We start from the raw sequence: 16,153 nt of genomic DNA, 5'->3' as shown, positions 1-16,153 counted from the left end.
GAAGTGGAGAATACAGCTGTGGTATCTACCAGAATTGGAAAGGTTTCCCATTAATTTAAATTTTAGTTTCCTCTTGACTACTTAAGGGAATTACTGGTAGGAGTTTCCTAGTGGATCCTTCAGGATCCAATCAACTCTGGGGGGGTGTCCTGTGGGTGTTAACTTTGGGGGCAGATGGAGGGCATCTGAGTTGATGTATAAGGATTTGCCCAAACCTTTGAAGACAATAGTTTTCCAGTGTCCTAATTGACTACAAAGGGACCATTGACCCTTGGATCAGCATTTCTTAAAATTGAAGTATGATTGTTTCATGATATCCTTTTAGGTTCAGACATACGTCACAGTGTTTGATATTTCACTGATATATCATTGCAAAATGATCCCCTTGCAAGTCTGGTCGCTGTGTATGGCCATGCGAAGTTATTACTACTGACTGTACTCCTTATGCTGTACACTACATCCCCATGCCTTGTTTATTCTAGAACTGGGAGCTTGCATCCCCTAATCCCTTTCTCCCCCTCCGCCTGCCCCCAGCCCCTCCCCACTGGTAGCCAACAGTTTGTTTCCTGAATCTATATGTCTGTTTCTGCTTTATTCTTTGTTCATTTGTTTTGTTGTTTAGATTTCACATATTGGTGGGATCATACGGTATTTATCTTTCTCTCTCCGACTTCTTTCACTTTGGGTAATACCCGTTAGGTCCGTCCATGCTGTCACATATGGCAAGACCTCATTCTTTTTTATGGCTGAGTAATATTCCATGGTACATATATCACATCTTCTTTATTCCTTTTTCCTTCGATGGACACTTAGGTGGCTTCCCCTAGGACAGCATTTTGATGATGGGTCCCTAGAAGGGTGCCATGAAGGAGGCTCAGGTATTATTTGAGGTTTCTTGCCTTGTAGCTGTTACAGTTGTAAGGCTAATAGGTTGGTGAACGTTTGTTTATGATCTAGTTCCCAAGTCCTTCTGCATGCTCGGATATGGTCCTGGGTTCAGCCAGACTGATGGCTTCCTATCCTATTTTCTTCCTTGTTACCAATCCACTAATCTCAGGAGATATTCCATGTACAAACAGGGCAGCTAGAACATGTAGGATGACATTTATTGTATAAATCCCAGAATGCCACAGGAAGAGAGCTTTCCAGACCGGCTTGAAAACCTGCCTCGGATTCCTCTTCCGTGCTGCAGGTTTGAATAATAGACTGATCATCGTGGGCACAGAACTCTAGGAATGGCTTTTGAAAGCTCAATCACTATTGGCTATTTTATGAGCTTTTTCTGGTCCATGATGGCCACAATCTTGAATATCATCTTCAGGGTTACACCATTCTGCTTCCCACATCCATTTTGGGGCTTCATGGGGTCCTACTAGCAGGTGCACAGCTGATAAAGATCTGGAAACCTGGGGTGACTGACCTTAATAAGGACTCTAAGTTCTCCAGAAAACTTTTGGGGATCCTCCCTGACTTTAGGAAATGCTTTAACTATTCCCTTAGTTCGTTCAGTCCTTGACCACCATGTGAAAAATACCCAAAGAGGATCTTCTGCAAACTTGGGTGGATTTATTGGAAGAGGTAACTGTTTCGTAGTCTCTTCAGAGTGGAAGCAGTTCTGATAGAGAATTAGTAGATCACGAGTACTCCCGCGGAGGAGGATGGAGGGGAGGGGAGGGGTCACACCAGCCACACTGTCTTTTGTTTCAGGTACCTCTTGTGTCTTTTTCATTAGTCCTTTGCAATAAGCCTTTTAATGAAGCAATTTTGGAATTTTAAAGTTTGGAAGCTTCCACCTGCTAGTTAAAATAGGCATCCCATTCTGTGTATCTGATTTGGGAAAGCTTGCTTTCAAGTGAACTTCTTAGACCGATGATCTTGTCTAATTGGAACATTTCCTGTAATGACCACTGCAATCTTAGGTTGCTTCTAGTAAGCACTTGCCCTCTTTGTAGACGGCAGTAGCTTCTGGAATTATAGTTCTTGGCTTTAAAATAAGCGGGTATGCTGGAAGGTGGCATACCCTACTTTTTGGAATTTAAAGATCCCTCTACCCCTTGCTTTTTTGTGCTCTCACAGTTTTTAAGTGCTGGACCATGCCCACGAACATCTGTGGCTTTTGGCCTTCGCATTTTCCATTAGCAATAACACTTACTTCCCGTGCTCCGTAACACGTCAGCAGTAAAGGAAGAGATGTGAAGGCAGCCTGGCTGAAAGAAGGCCTCGCGCACCACCAGCAGCTCTCAAGGTGGAAGTGGAGACTGGGGTTCCCCACAATGGCTGAACCACCAGCCATTCCACAGTGTGGGATCTGGGCACTAAACCAAGGGTCAGGGTTTCCAATCAAATGGGGAGTGTGGAGAGCCAATTAGATCAGGAGCTTGAAGCAGGGAGAGTGGCGCTCAGAACCAAAGGGGACTCATCCATAGCCCTCCAAAACAGCAAGAAAGGCAGAGAACTCCAGGGATGTGTGGGTACCATACCTGTGTTTCTTGTTGTCCCTAAAACCATCAGAAGTCTCCTTCAGATCCCACTGCTGCCGCAGAATCTGTTCAAAACGAACTTCAGCTGAGTACATTTTCCAGATCTTACTGGCTTTATTCATGATTCATGCATTGGGCAGCTTCCGGCCTGGCGTAGAAAGTAGCTCTAAGGAACTGTGTAAAATGGAACACTGTGAGGTGTAGAAGAGGGCAGGACCAGGAGGTTACCCGCAGAATGGTTTGTTTCAGGCAAGGTCACCTTCTTTTAAGGGGAGGCGGGGCCTATCAGGCAGATGATCTCTCTGGTGCTGACCTGATAATTCCAGTTCCCCAGGAGACTGAAACTACAATTAGGTTCTCTACCAGGTCTTGGTCTGGTGATGTGGGCTTACCACAAGTGACTCCATCTGGGGCCTCTTGTCCGTTTTTAACAGCATTTACTATGAGCCCAGCACTGTGGGGAGTGTTGGCACCTACGATGGCCCACATTGGGAGCGTCAGTGACTTCACAGACATTGCTCAGTCCGCAGAGGAGGGACTGAATGTTTTCAAAGGCAGGTCTGGCCCCTTTTTCTCATGGTGAGTCCCAGGAAGGGGCTTGTATGAAGGAAGCAGTTGGGGCGGGCTGAACAGGGCTGAGACTAGTTCCCAATGGGAACGTATGGTCAGCTGACTCTGGGAGACACTCCAGGATCCATTCGCCTCATCCAACGTGTGATAAAGATTCCCAGAATCAGAAACAGAGTGGGGAATCTGGTGTCGGCCCGCAGCGGTGTAACCTGGGGCAAGGCGCTGAACTTTTCTCAACCTCGCTTTCCCCCTGTCCCATGGGCCCCCACACTTCCCTCTGGGCGTTGTGGTAAAGACGAAGGAGTAGATGTGTGTGTGTCCCCGCACACCTGGTCTGTTCCCTCGTACAGGAGAGGTCCCTTTAGGGTCCCCTTGGGAGGGACAGGCAGGTGACCCCTGTGACTGGGCTCAGGGCGGGTGGCCCTGGGATGTCCCTTCCCCTCCAGCCCCTTTCTCCAGGGTACACACAGTGGTCACACCTGTGCCTGACACGTGTTGGCCTTCCTGGGACCCAGAGTGTCCCCAGAAAGCTCCATGGGTGTTAACCCATTTGGTGCTGACAGCAACGCTGGGAGGGAGCTCCATAGTTATCTCCAGTTTATGGGGGTGGGGGGTACTGAGTGCTGGTGAGCTTGAGGGATACGCCGAATGTTAGAGGTAAAAGGTGAGACCCAGAGCATGAGCCCAGGTGGCCTGGTGGTAGCACCAGCACCCTTCATCACCAGGCTCCACGCTGGGCTTCGAGCCCTAGGGTGGAAGGAGGGGAAGGTGTGGGAATGGGGGGCACCTGGGCACAACCAGGCCAGCCAGGTGGAGCTCCGTCCCCTCTCACTTCTTGGTGTCCTTGAAGTGTTCACGACAGACAATCCCCATCAGTCAAGCTGCCTTCAAACCCTTTCTCTTCCTGTCGAGACATTGTCTTTTGACTCAAGACCTACTGTTTGGGTCAAGCAGTCATTGCCAAACCTGTGTCCTCCAAGTGGAGAAATAATAATAATAATAATAACAACAACAATAACAATAACAATAATAACAAAAGGCAGAGACAAGTGGGACTTGAGACTGGCTCTCTGCAGAAATGTGGTATTGAGGGAACTTCACCTTGAAGTCTGGCTCTCCGGGAAGGAGATTCACAAAGTGAATGACAGGTGCGTGCTGAGAAGTTAGGAAAGGAGGGTCACCGTCAGCTCTGGGGATACTGCATTTTATGTTTCTACTTATATATCTTTTTATTTATTAAATTTTTTTAAATTTAAATCTTGTTAGGTACATGCAGTGCAATATTGGTTTCTGGAGTAGAATTCAGTGACTCATCACTTCCATGCAATACCCCGGGCTTGTCCCAACAAGGCGGCACTGCACCTAAAAAGGGACCAGAGAGGTGTCCTAGTCTGCTTGGGCTGCTGTCACAAAATAGCACAGGCTGGGGGGCTTAGATAACACATGTGTATTTCCCACAGTCCTGGAGTCTCCGAGGTCCTAGATCAAGGTGCGGGCCAGTTCAGTTCTGGTCGTCTTCTTGGCAGGCAGATGGTCACATTGTGTCCTCATGTGACAGGGAGACAGTGAGCTCTCTGGGATCTCCTTTTACGAGGAGATGAAACAGGTCTCCACCGTCGACCTCCTTTAACCTTCATTATTCTCTTGTTCCCAAGGCTGTCCCTTGGGGGCTACAGCCCCACCGTATGGATCCTGGGGCGGGGTGGGGAGTAGGGTGGGGGACATAATTCAGCCCATAGCAGGACAGAATCCGCCGCAGTGACATTTCAGACATCCGTACGTGGGTTAAAGTCTTGGAGTCCACAGGAGAGTTTCCCCTCTTTGACCCCGCCCCCCCACCAGGGTGAGAAATATACAAAGGTGAGATTACACACCTTTCTCACAGGCTTGCTATGAGAACCTAATGAGAACACACACCTAAAATGCTTAGCACAGAACCTGGCACATAGGGGTGTTAGTATTGTTAGCTGGAGAGGGTCCAATTTCCAGCACAGGCATGCGGGCTGGTCTCGGCACTCGCTTTAACCATGGAATGTGGTAGAAGTGACAAGGTGTGAATTTTCGAGCCTGCACCTTGAGAGGTGTTGCGTCTTTCACCATGACGCTCTTGGAACTCTGACCACCCCCCCATCCCCTGCCATGGGAAGGAGCCCTGTTGCAGGAGGAGAGCCAGACCGAGAACAAGGTGTCACATTCCCGATGCGTGAGTTCCATTCTTCAGGACTTTCTGGTTGCCAGCTGACCACAGACAAATCCAGCAAATGTCAGCCCAGCCGGCCCGGACCAGAAAAGTCACCCAGCTGACCCCCAGAGCTGTGAGCTAAATCAAATGGCTATGGTTTTAAGCCACATTTTGGAGGGTGCATGTGTGTGTGCATGTGTGTACCCAATAAAATAAAAGCTAAGCGATAGGGCTCTCGGGCCATTTGAGTGACACATGGGTGGGGTGTACCCTGTAAATGGCAGGGATCTTGGCCGATATTTGGGCTTTTGTCTTTATTGTCAAAGTAGACAATGCTATCTGAGCTGGGCTGAAGTGTACAAATTGGGGATTGTTCTATCACCTGGGTTTGTTTTCTGTTTTCTTTTCCTTCTAATGTTTAATTATACCAACATAATAATTATGCAGATAAGCCATGTGTAATTGTGTAGAAACTGGAACATCTGAGTCAGGCTGGGGCCTCCAATGCGGCCCTCTCTGCCGGTCTCCTTTCCAGGGGTCCATGGTTCCAGTCCTGTGTCCGTGCCTTAAGTCATGTCTATGGACTCGGGGAGACTGGGGTGTGGGGTTTCCCACCTTCTGAATAAGACCATATCACACTTACTTTTCTCCACCTTGTTCTTTTACCCAATGACCCCTCCTGGAAAATCTTCAGGGCAACTAGACCTCCTTCCTCCTTTTATTTTATTAAAAAAAATTTTTTTTAAATATTGGTGGTGGGTATTATGGAGGGCATGTATTGCATGGAGCACTGGGTATAAACAATGCATAAACAATGAATTCTGGAACACTGAAAAGATATTTAAAAAAAATAAAATTTTTTAAAAAAGATGGATGTATTTACTTATTTATTAAGAGAAAGCACGGACGGGAGGGGCAGAGGGAGAGGGAGAGAATCTTCCAGGAGACTCTGAGCTGAGCAGGGAGCCCGGTGCGGGGCTCGTTCCCATGACCCTGGGATCATGACATGAGCTGAAACCCAAGAGTCTGTTACTCTACTGACGGTGCCACCCAGGCGCCCTCCTTCCTCCTTGTCTTGTAAACTGTTAGTCCATAGTCCATGGATCGATAGACAGTTTACTGCTCTTTCCAATGATGTGGTCATTAAAATGTTGGTCCATGTTTTCTCTGCGTAACTGGAGCTTTTTCCCGAGGGGTGACTTGAGCTGGAAGCTCTGGGTGATAGGGCTGGGCACATATTTAAGTTTGATAGCTCTTTCAAAGCTGCCTTCAAAGGGGACTATCTAATTATACTTGCTTCCCATTTTCCCATCGCGATTTTAGTATATGACACTATCTCTAATCTTTGATTATGTATGCCTTGGGGCCATCTCTTCCCGACATGGGAGGAAGCCTTGGGGAATCGACTCATGGGCAAAAGTGTACCAGTCCGGATTTCCTCCTCATCATACCTCCAGCTGGTGAGCTAGTTTATGTGATTATTGTCCTTCCTGTCCAGTGAGTGGCACCCAGCACACACACTCGGGACGTCTTTGCAAAGGGGACTCTGAACAGAGAGTGGACATGACATTGTGGTCCCAGTCTGCATAGCACCTGCTCAGGCCCAGCTGTCTCCCAGGTGCACACAGCCACAGCCACATGGGGAGCCCCAGCAGCCACCCACCCCAGGAGCTCCTGAGAGGGTCCCCCATGCACAGCCTTGCATTCCATTGGAGAATGGACAGAAGGACTTGGAAGGTCACAGTCATTGCCAAGAACCCCAGCGTTAATGTGCTTGCAGGTTGGGGAACTGGAAGGATAATTTTCATGACTTGGGGTAGGGGTGTCTGGAGGGTCAAAGCTGGTGCGCACTGGCCTTTACAAGCGCACCCCAGAGCCTCGTCCAGGTCTGGACTGGGGGCTTCTCAGCCGCTCCGTCCGGTTCATGTCCACGCACAGTTGCGGCCTGGTGTGAAATCTCAGTAGAGATCATTTTTGAGGACGGGTCTGTGTCTAGGTGACCTGAAAAACGTGCAGCCTATCCTCCCTTGAGCTTCTGCTGTGTCCTTGAGCAGCCAGATCAGTGCACCAAATGGGGGCCTGTCTCCATGCACACCTGGTAAATGTCATGCAGGCTGTCATCTGCCTAGAGTCACATGGGGGGCTGTGATGATGAAGGACCCAGACACTGTGGATTCTCCCTCCTTCCCTCTCTTTTCTCTCCCTCTCTCCTTCCTCCCTTCCTCCCCTCCATCCTTCAAAAAATATTTAGGGGCACCTGGATGGCTCAGTCGTTGAAGCATCTGCCTTTGACGCAGGTCATGATCCTGGGATTCCGGGATCGAGCTGGTGTCGGGCTTCACGATCAGCGAGGAGTCTCCTTCTCCTTCTGCCTCTGCCCCTCTCCCTTACTCGGGCTCTCTCTCTCCCTTAAATAATAAAATACAAAAATAAAACCTTAAAAAAAATGTACTGAGTGCCAACTATGTGTCAGGCACTTCGGTGGGTACTGAGGGTTCGAAGTGACTGAAGCAGAAATCTAGGAAGGGAGACACACAGATGTAATTGCGAGGGGGGTTAAGGCCCATGACGGAAAGACACAGAAGCAGTGACAGCCGCAAGGCGGGCTTTGTCCCAGACAAGGTGGTCAGGGCCCCTGAACCAGGCCAGCTGTGACGAATGAGTGGAAGAGGGTTCTGGGCACAGGGTCAGCCACCGCATTCACAGGACCCAGAGGAAATGAGGGTATCCTGTGTGCAGTAAGGGACCCCCAGTGCAGCAGGAGCCCCTGTGGGGGGGCACAGAGTTGCGCTGGGTCAGGTGACCACCGGTCCCAGTTTGCAGGGTTCTGGGGACTTCCTTGGCCACGGGACCTTCAGCACTAGAACCTGGAAAGTCCCTGGCTGATGGGGAGGAGTTGGTCGCTCTGGGGGGGCAGGGACCAGGCAAAGCCAGGGCAGCAGGGAGGGCTGGTGCAGTGCCAGAAGGGGTGGGGGCCAGCCTGCCAAGGGAAAGTGTAGATGGGGTGACTTTGTTCCTGTGTGGTTTGTTTTTGGAGGGAATGGTCTGGCCTGCCGGTCACCGATGACCAGTCTGAAAATAACTCTTGCTTTTCCCCCGCCTGCTCTCCTTGAAACCTCTTTCGCAAGCCAAGCCTGTAAGCGATGACTTCACGGCCATCCTTCCTCCTGTGGTCCGGCAGCTCTGGAAGGGGCCAGGGGTTTACTTACTGTAATCCCCACCATCTGGCCATCTTGGCCTCCTTCCCTTCCTCGTGTGGTCAGAGGCCACCCCTTATCATCCCCCGGGGGCCTCCTGGGACAGCAGCTGTCTCTGGGACCAGGAGGGGTGGCAGGGAGGGCAGGGTAGAGTAAGGAGGCTTAGTGACCCTGCGGCAGCTCCCCTTAGCCTACCGTGAGGTGCACAGGGAGGAATGTTCCGAGGCACCATCTCTGTTCTTAAAACCAGCCACCTCTGTCTGCCAGAACAGGTGAACGCATGTAGGGGCTGCGACCAGCACGGTTCTGGAACGCGAAGTCCAAAAGCAGTCTCACTGGGCTGAAGTCAAGTCGTCAGCAGGGCTGGCTCCTTCTGGAAGCGCCAGGGGGAAGAACCCTTCTCCCTGCCTTCTCCAGCCCCTAGGGGTGCCCACGTGACTTGGCTGGGGGCCCCTTCCTGCATCACCCCAACCACTTGCTTCCAGCTTTCCCTCTTACTGCTAGCCCCGACTCTCTGCTCCTCTGAGGACTCCTGAGATGACCTTGGGCTCACCTGGATAATTCAGGATCCTCCCCCCAGCTCAGGATCTTTAACCCAATCATGGTGGCAACATCCCGTTTGCCACACAGGTGACCCAGTCATGGGTCCTCGGGCCTAGGATCACACATCTCTGAAAGGCCTCTACTCAGCTCGTCCCAGCACTCGCTCTCTCTCTCTCCCCCTTATTTTTTTTTTTTTAAAGATCTTATTTATTTATTTATTTGAGAGAGAGACAGAGAGAGTGAGCAAAGGAGAGAGCACCATCAGGGAGAGCAGCAGATCGAGAGGGAGAAGCAGGCTCCCTACTGAACAGGGAGCCTGATGTGGGGCTCGAGCCCAGGACCCTGGGATCATGACCTGAGCCAAAGACAGACGTTTCACCAACTGGGCTCCCCAGGTGGCCCCTAGCACTGCTCTCGTTGCCATTTTACGGGTGAGGAGACTGAGGCTCGGAGGATTTGTCCAAGGTCGGGGCCAGGACCGGAATCAAAAGCCAGTCCCCCCACGCTGGCTCGTGCAGGTCGTAGGCAAATTTATGAGAATTCAGAGGTGCCCTTTCCCCTGGGAAGGTGTAGCCCACGCCAGACACAGAGCCTGCTGAGTGGCACATTTGGACATCAGACTCCAGGTGCCCCGAGGCCAGACCCCTCTGTGTGGTGACAACCCACACAGCCCCAGGCGGCTGCCAAGCCTGTCTCCATATCTGCTCCCTCTTAACCCGAGGGCTGATGGGCAGGCTCTTCGGGGGAAAGCTGGAAGGGTTGGCAGCAAGCGGATGGGGGGCCGCGCCAGGCACTCCTCCCTCCTAAGATCCATGGAGGGGTTGCTGTTCCCAAAGACCACCAAGAGGAGTGCCAGGAGGAGGGGCTGCCTGTTTGGTTGCCCAGGTGGACCTACCAGCTCTTTAGGAAGGGCTAACTCGGCCTCACATTTTAAGGCGGGATTGGCAAACTTTTTCTGAAAAAAGCCAGAGAGTTGATGTTTCCCACTCCTCCAGCCACGTGGTGTCCGTGGCAATGCTCACCTGTTCTGGTGGTGCTTGAACAGCTGTAGACAAGATGGACACAGATGGGTATGCTCTGTCTCAATAAAACTTTATTTATAAAAACCAGCAGGGGCCGCTGTTGGCCCCCTATCCTAGGGCATTTTCCCCTTGCTTGCCTCCCCTGGGACACTAGCCAAGGAGACACTAGTCAAAGTTCCCTGATGAACTTTAAGGTAGAACAGCCCCTGCGCCAACCCTTCTTATCAGGAGAGAACAGTTTTAAAGGGAGGCTGGGCTGAGCTGTTGAGCTGCGAGTCCTCAGGACAGTAGCAGCAGCTAGTGTCCGTGAATGTGGACCTCACATGAGGCCTGCTGTTGACATCGTCTAAGGAAATCCATGGGACACTCCCACACCTTATTCCCCAGAAATGGAGCCATGAACAATCTCGCTGCCCCAGCGTCCACACCCAACACAATGGGAAGGGAGCAGGGCCTTGATGGTGGCTTATCCATGGTCACAGGGTGAGGGCCGGTCTGACAGCAGGATGCAGGCTGCTAATTCCATCCTCCCCTACCCCTTTCCAAACTGATGTGTTTTCAATCGAGGGTTGCAAACCCAATGCTTGGAGGGGCCAGTGGGTAAGGTGAGACTGAAGTCGGCTGCTGTGAGACAATCTGGAGTGGTGGGCAGATCGCCCTTAAGACAGGCACACCAGACCAGAGCATTTGTACCAACAAAGCCCATGGGCTGTGTCCAAGTATGTAAAAGCTATAAACCAGGTAGTTAACTGTTGAATAAAATTTGTCTTATTCTTCTCTCTTGACAACTACAGCTTCACATCAACCTACAAGGATTTGGATACAGACTTGAATACAGACTTCTTGGACCCTATTATGGTTAATTTTATGTGTCCATTTGGTTAGGTTGTGGTGACCCAGTTGTGTAGACAAACAGTGGTCTTGATGTTGCTGTGAAGGTATTTTGTAGATGTGCCTAACATTCAAATTAATGGACTTTGAATAAAGCAGATTGCCCTCTGGACTATGGGTGGGCCTCGTCTAATCATTTGAAGGCCACAAGGACAAGGACTGAGGTAGACTCTTCTCTGAAAAGGCAAGAATCCTCCAAACTACAGCCTAGAAACCCTGCCTGAGTGTCCAGCCTGCTGCCCTGCAGAATATGAAGTCAAAATGACAACATCGAGACTCTTACCTGAATTTCCAGACCAACAGCCTACTTGGCAAAGTGTAGAACCGCCAGCCTGCATAATGGCGTGAGCCAATTCTTCTAAATAAATCTTTTTTCTCTATATGTGTATATCCTATTTGTTCTGTTTCTCTGGAAAGCCCCGCCTAGTACAGACCCTGTGGGGTTCTCTGCTGAAATGTAATTCCCCTGAGAGAGCTGGCTCTGACTTGGGGCCTGTCCCCATGTCCCGCCCCCCACTACCTTCCTATCTGAGCTCCATTCAATGCCCTCTTTCCCATCTCGGAAACAGCTGTCTGTTGGCCTGTCTGGGGCCTAAAAGTCAGCTCTCAAAACCTACAAACAGCCTAGGCCTTGAGGAGGGCAAGAATTCTGGCGTCTGAGTAGTGCAGTCTGGCTCGAAGGAAGAGTGAAGGGTCCTTCTGGAGACATGGCCTCTTGGGTCCCCTGCCCTACAGGAAAGGGCCTGCAGAGGATGGGGAGGTGCCCTTTAAAATGTGGGGCCAAGGACCCTTCTGGCCTGGGCCTGACACAGACTGACAAGTCTACACTTCCCCTAGTGCCTGCAGCCCACCTCCCCTCCCCTCCCCACTACAGGCAGACAGCCCCACGTTGGTCTTCCTATTTTGTCTGGACTTCCAGATTTTTCTACTGCTGTTCTTGGCAATGAATAGAAATGAATATTGCAACCTTGTACAGGCTGAAGGGGTTTTCTGGATGAGCTGAGGACAAGTGGTCATGGACCTGAGTCCTTGATTCATGGGTGTGATGATTTGGGGAAAATTCATGCAACCATACACATATGGTATGTGGGTTCTCCTGTCTGTATGTAGTACTTTAATAAGAAGGTTTATTGACACAAGACAGAGCCAGGCCCAGGCCCAGGCCCAGGCCCATGGGAAGAGGGGTGAGGGCTGGGCTTGGGCCATGGCCCACCAGTTCGGATCCCGGCTTTCACTCTGTAAGGCAGGATCTGGGCCCATACCAGGGAGTTCCGCTCAATTTCCTCTACAGTTTAGGGCTCCTCCCTGTTTGGGAACATAAGCTCCTGATAACAATCGGCGAGTCATGGTGCCCTCTGGGGGCGATTTTGGGGAATGAATTAATGCTCGGGAGTTTTCTGGGCAAAGCTGGATTTTGAATGTGGGTTTCCAGGGGCTTGAAAAGTGTCAGCCTAGGTGCAGACACACACAGTTCCTCCTTCCCTGCGGGAGGGGACCGCCCATGGGGGTGGGGGTGTGGAGAGGGAGTTGTGCCTCTTGCGAAACACTCTGGGGAAGGAGAATCACATTCCATGACAAGGCTCATCCCAGGTCCGCATGCCCAGAGCCGACCATCGGCGATGACACTGTATTTTCATCTTCATCATTTCATCAAATAATGCTCTTGCCCCCTCTCCCCTCCCTGGCTAGAAGTCGAGTAAACTGAAACAGGAGGGGAAGGAGGAGAAGACTTGAGGGGACACAAGGAAATCTCCTAAGTGGCTTTGTAACAAGAATGTTTTCGTCCCCTAAGTTAATGGAAACAAGTTTTCACTACACAGCATTTAAATACAGAAAATTAAAACTCTTTTTATTCTCTGTACAGCAAATACATAATATTTGTGGTTTGTCCATCTTCAATGCCCTTTGTCATAGAACATATGGTTTTTAAGCTCTACGCAAATGGAATTCTTAATCCCTTGGACTTTCCTGTGTATGCATAACAGACGAGTGCAATAAGATTGGCAAATCCTAAACTTTCCTCGGCTTCTAAATCACACGGGTTTGAACTGTGCGGTGTGTGAGACAGAGCTTTTCCAATAAATACAGGCCAGCCCTGCAAATGTCCTTTCTTTTCCTTATGATTTTCTTAATAACATTTTCTCCTCTCTGGCTTACTTCATTGTAAGAATCCAGAACATAATATACACGACACACAAAATATGCATCAATTGATGGTTTCTGTTATTGGTTGGGCTCAGTTGATGGTAGGCTATCAGGAGTTAAATTTGGGGGAGTCAGAAGTATGCAGATTTCCAGCTGTGGGTGGGGTTGGTGCCCCTCACCCCTGTGGTGTTCAAAGGGCACCTGAATATTGATGATTTAGCGTTCCTTTTTTTTTTTTTTTTTAGTTACTTATTCTTAGTTTGTGGTTTTTAGAAATAACACATTCACCTAAGACATGCTGATCGCTTGGCTTTGACTCGACATGCATGATGCCACAAAATGGACAAAATGGACACGTTGGTTCATGTCGACAAGATGGTTCAGATCCACAGGCTGAAGATTCGACTTCAACACTGACGCCTGTGGCCAGCATCTCTCTGCCTGGGAAGCAGTCACAGCTGCGTTTGTGTCCCGTGACGGCTGCTGTGTATCGGTGCCCTTCAGGGGTCTAGAAAGGGACAGGTGTTAGTGTCCATCTCAGGAGCCACACTGTTGACTCATGGAACAACGAATAGGATGCAGGGCTATGGCTGCTGATGGTAGAGATCCACAATGAGTCGGGGCCGCAGAGAGCTCCCTGAGGCTCTGGCCATGAACGTGAGGCTGGGGGGTCCATAGTGCCTGCAGACCACTGTGACACGCACCGTGATGTGACAGGACAGAACACGCTGAAGCCTAGCTTATGGGGACTGACCGCTGGTGGCAGCTTCGGGTGGCTCATTGATCCATGCAGGAAGAGGCTGCTTAGGTTTTGGGGTCCAGAAGAAGTGGGTTTGAGCTGGCCGTGTGACATTGGACAAGTCACCTAACCTCTCTGAGCCGCAACTTTCCCATCTGTACGATGGAAGTGAACGGATCTAGCTCTCAGGGCAGTTAGGGTGAAGGCTTAAGATGTGTTCCCCAGAAACAGACCAGAGACAAGGCTCATGTGCAAGTGATATATGAAGGAAGTGCTTCTGGGCATGTTGGGAGACTTGGGAGGAAGATGGGGAAGTGCAGAAAGCAAAGCCAGGGTAGCAGTTTCAGGCCAAGCCCTGCAGAGGGCAGTCTCAGCCTGATCCTGCAGGGAGCTTGGCGATGTCATTTCTCCCTGTGGTTGGAGGTGAAGGAGCAGCACCTGTCAGTCACTCCCAGGGGTGGGCGGCGCGAAGCAGGCTCAGGCTTTTCCAGCTGCCCCCTCCACGTGGGCGAAGCCCCTTAGCTAGAGGGCAGGTGGCTGGTGTCACGGTGGGTGGGGGCCAAAGCATCCTGCATCGGGGACAAGCCAAAGTATGCAAATGCTGGGAGGGATTCCGGGCAGAGCGGCTCAGGGGGTGTGACAAGATCAGATCAGAAAACGTAGGTCAAGGAACTCTGTAAACTATGGAGCCCTGGGCATGTGCTGGTTTTGTTAGGCTTCCTAAAGCAACAATAATGACACGGGACTGTGTTGGGGCTGCCCCCCTCCACCCCTGCAACACTCTACGGATGAGGGAGAGATAGGGAGGGCACTGACAGGTCATCATTCTTCGGGGGCCTGACCCGAAGGAACGCTATAACACGCTGAGACCAGGGTCAGGCCCTAGGTGCTGGGAACTCACTGGTGGGCCGTACCTGGGGCCATCAGAGGCCAACAGACAGGACGAAGGCCAGGGGTGATGTGTCAGGCCAGAAAAGCTGAGCCTGTGGTCAGACGCAGAGTGCAAGCCACCAGAAAAAAGGGGAGCTGGGCGGGAGCAGAATCAGGGGCCAGCAAGGCCAGAGAGTCCAGGATGGTTGATGTTGAATAGGATAGGGCCCCTGGAGCTTGTTGCGTTAGGGGTGGGCCCACTGTCATGGGGGTTAAAAGATGGACTGCAGAGACAGAGTGTCAGTGGAGACTATTACAAGGGCCAGAACCCCAACTCCAACCAGGTCAGACATACAGGGAATTTATTAGCTCACGTAGCTGAGAATCCTGCAGGTCAAATTTCAGGAATGGCTTGATCCAGGAGTCCAGTCAGACCCATCAGGAACCAATGTTTCTTTCCATGTCTGGGTTCTGTGTCCTCTGTGTCATTCTTTGATGGTTCTCCTTATGGGGGCAGGATGGCAGGTGGCCAATGCAGACTCATGTCCTCGTGACCCTCTGTGCAGCAGAGAATCTTCCTGGTGTTCCCTTACAAGTCAAGCGACCGTTCTGCCTGCTTGTGCTTGGTTGCATGACCATCGCTGACCAGTCACTGGGGCCAGGGGCATAAAGTGTCACAGTGGGCCAGGCCAGAGCCCGGTGCCCACCCTGCATGGGTCACTGTGGCCACGGGGCCTGGGATGAACCCAGTGCACAGATGGAGAGGGCGCTATGCTAAAAGGGGGGACGGCAGATGTAGGCAGTCTATGGGCACACACCTGCCCCAGAACCCAGCAGGGGAGCTTGAAGGCTGGGGGTGCTCCCTCCCAGGGGCACCCGCCAGAGTCATGCAGGGTGGCCCTCTCTACTTAGAAGAGGCCAACAAGGTAAGGGGCCCCACCAGGCACGCACCCAAGACATCACTCTCTGCCCTGTCTCCCACACATGTGGACCCCTGCTGGTAATAAGGTGCTTGAAGATGCTCGAGCAGAGGCTTGGTTTTGGGGGGCTGGAGTGGGAGCTGGGTCATGTCTCTGAGCAGGACTTCAGAACCTTCAGTGAGGGTCCTAAGGGCCCCTTGGGGGACGTAAGTAGTCTGGCATGTCTAGCTCAGCTTGGAGGCTTGCTGAATGCTTGGGGAACGAATGGGTGGGGGGATGGAGGAAGGGTGTCATTTCCGAAGGCCCGTCTGGGACCAGACAGCACTTTGTTGGAACTGAGTCCAAATCCCTTCTCCCCCAGCTCCCCAGGGTGGTGGGCACCTCGGGTCGCTGGTTTGAACTGTCATCTTAGGCTGAGTCAGCCCCACGCCTCTCCCCTGCGAGCAGGAGTTCTGAGAATTGCCAACAGCTCTCTTGGCCCCGGCTGGCTTGTTCAAAGCCCCACCCCAAGAGACTTCGCATGGCCTCCAGCAGCCAAAGGCCCATCCCCAGGGTCCTCCAGCTCCTTTTGGATTCCTATCTGGAAAAGCTCGG

Source organism: Martes martes, assembly GCF_963455335.1.
Source record: "Martes martes genome assembly, chromosome: 7".
NCBI classification, from domain to species: domain Eukaryota; kingdom Metazoa; phylum Chordata; class Mammalia; order Carnivora; family Mustelidae; genus Martes; species Martes martes.
Note: the sequence above shows the minus strand (reverse complement) of the source record.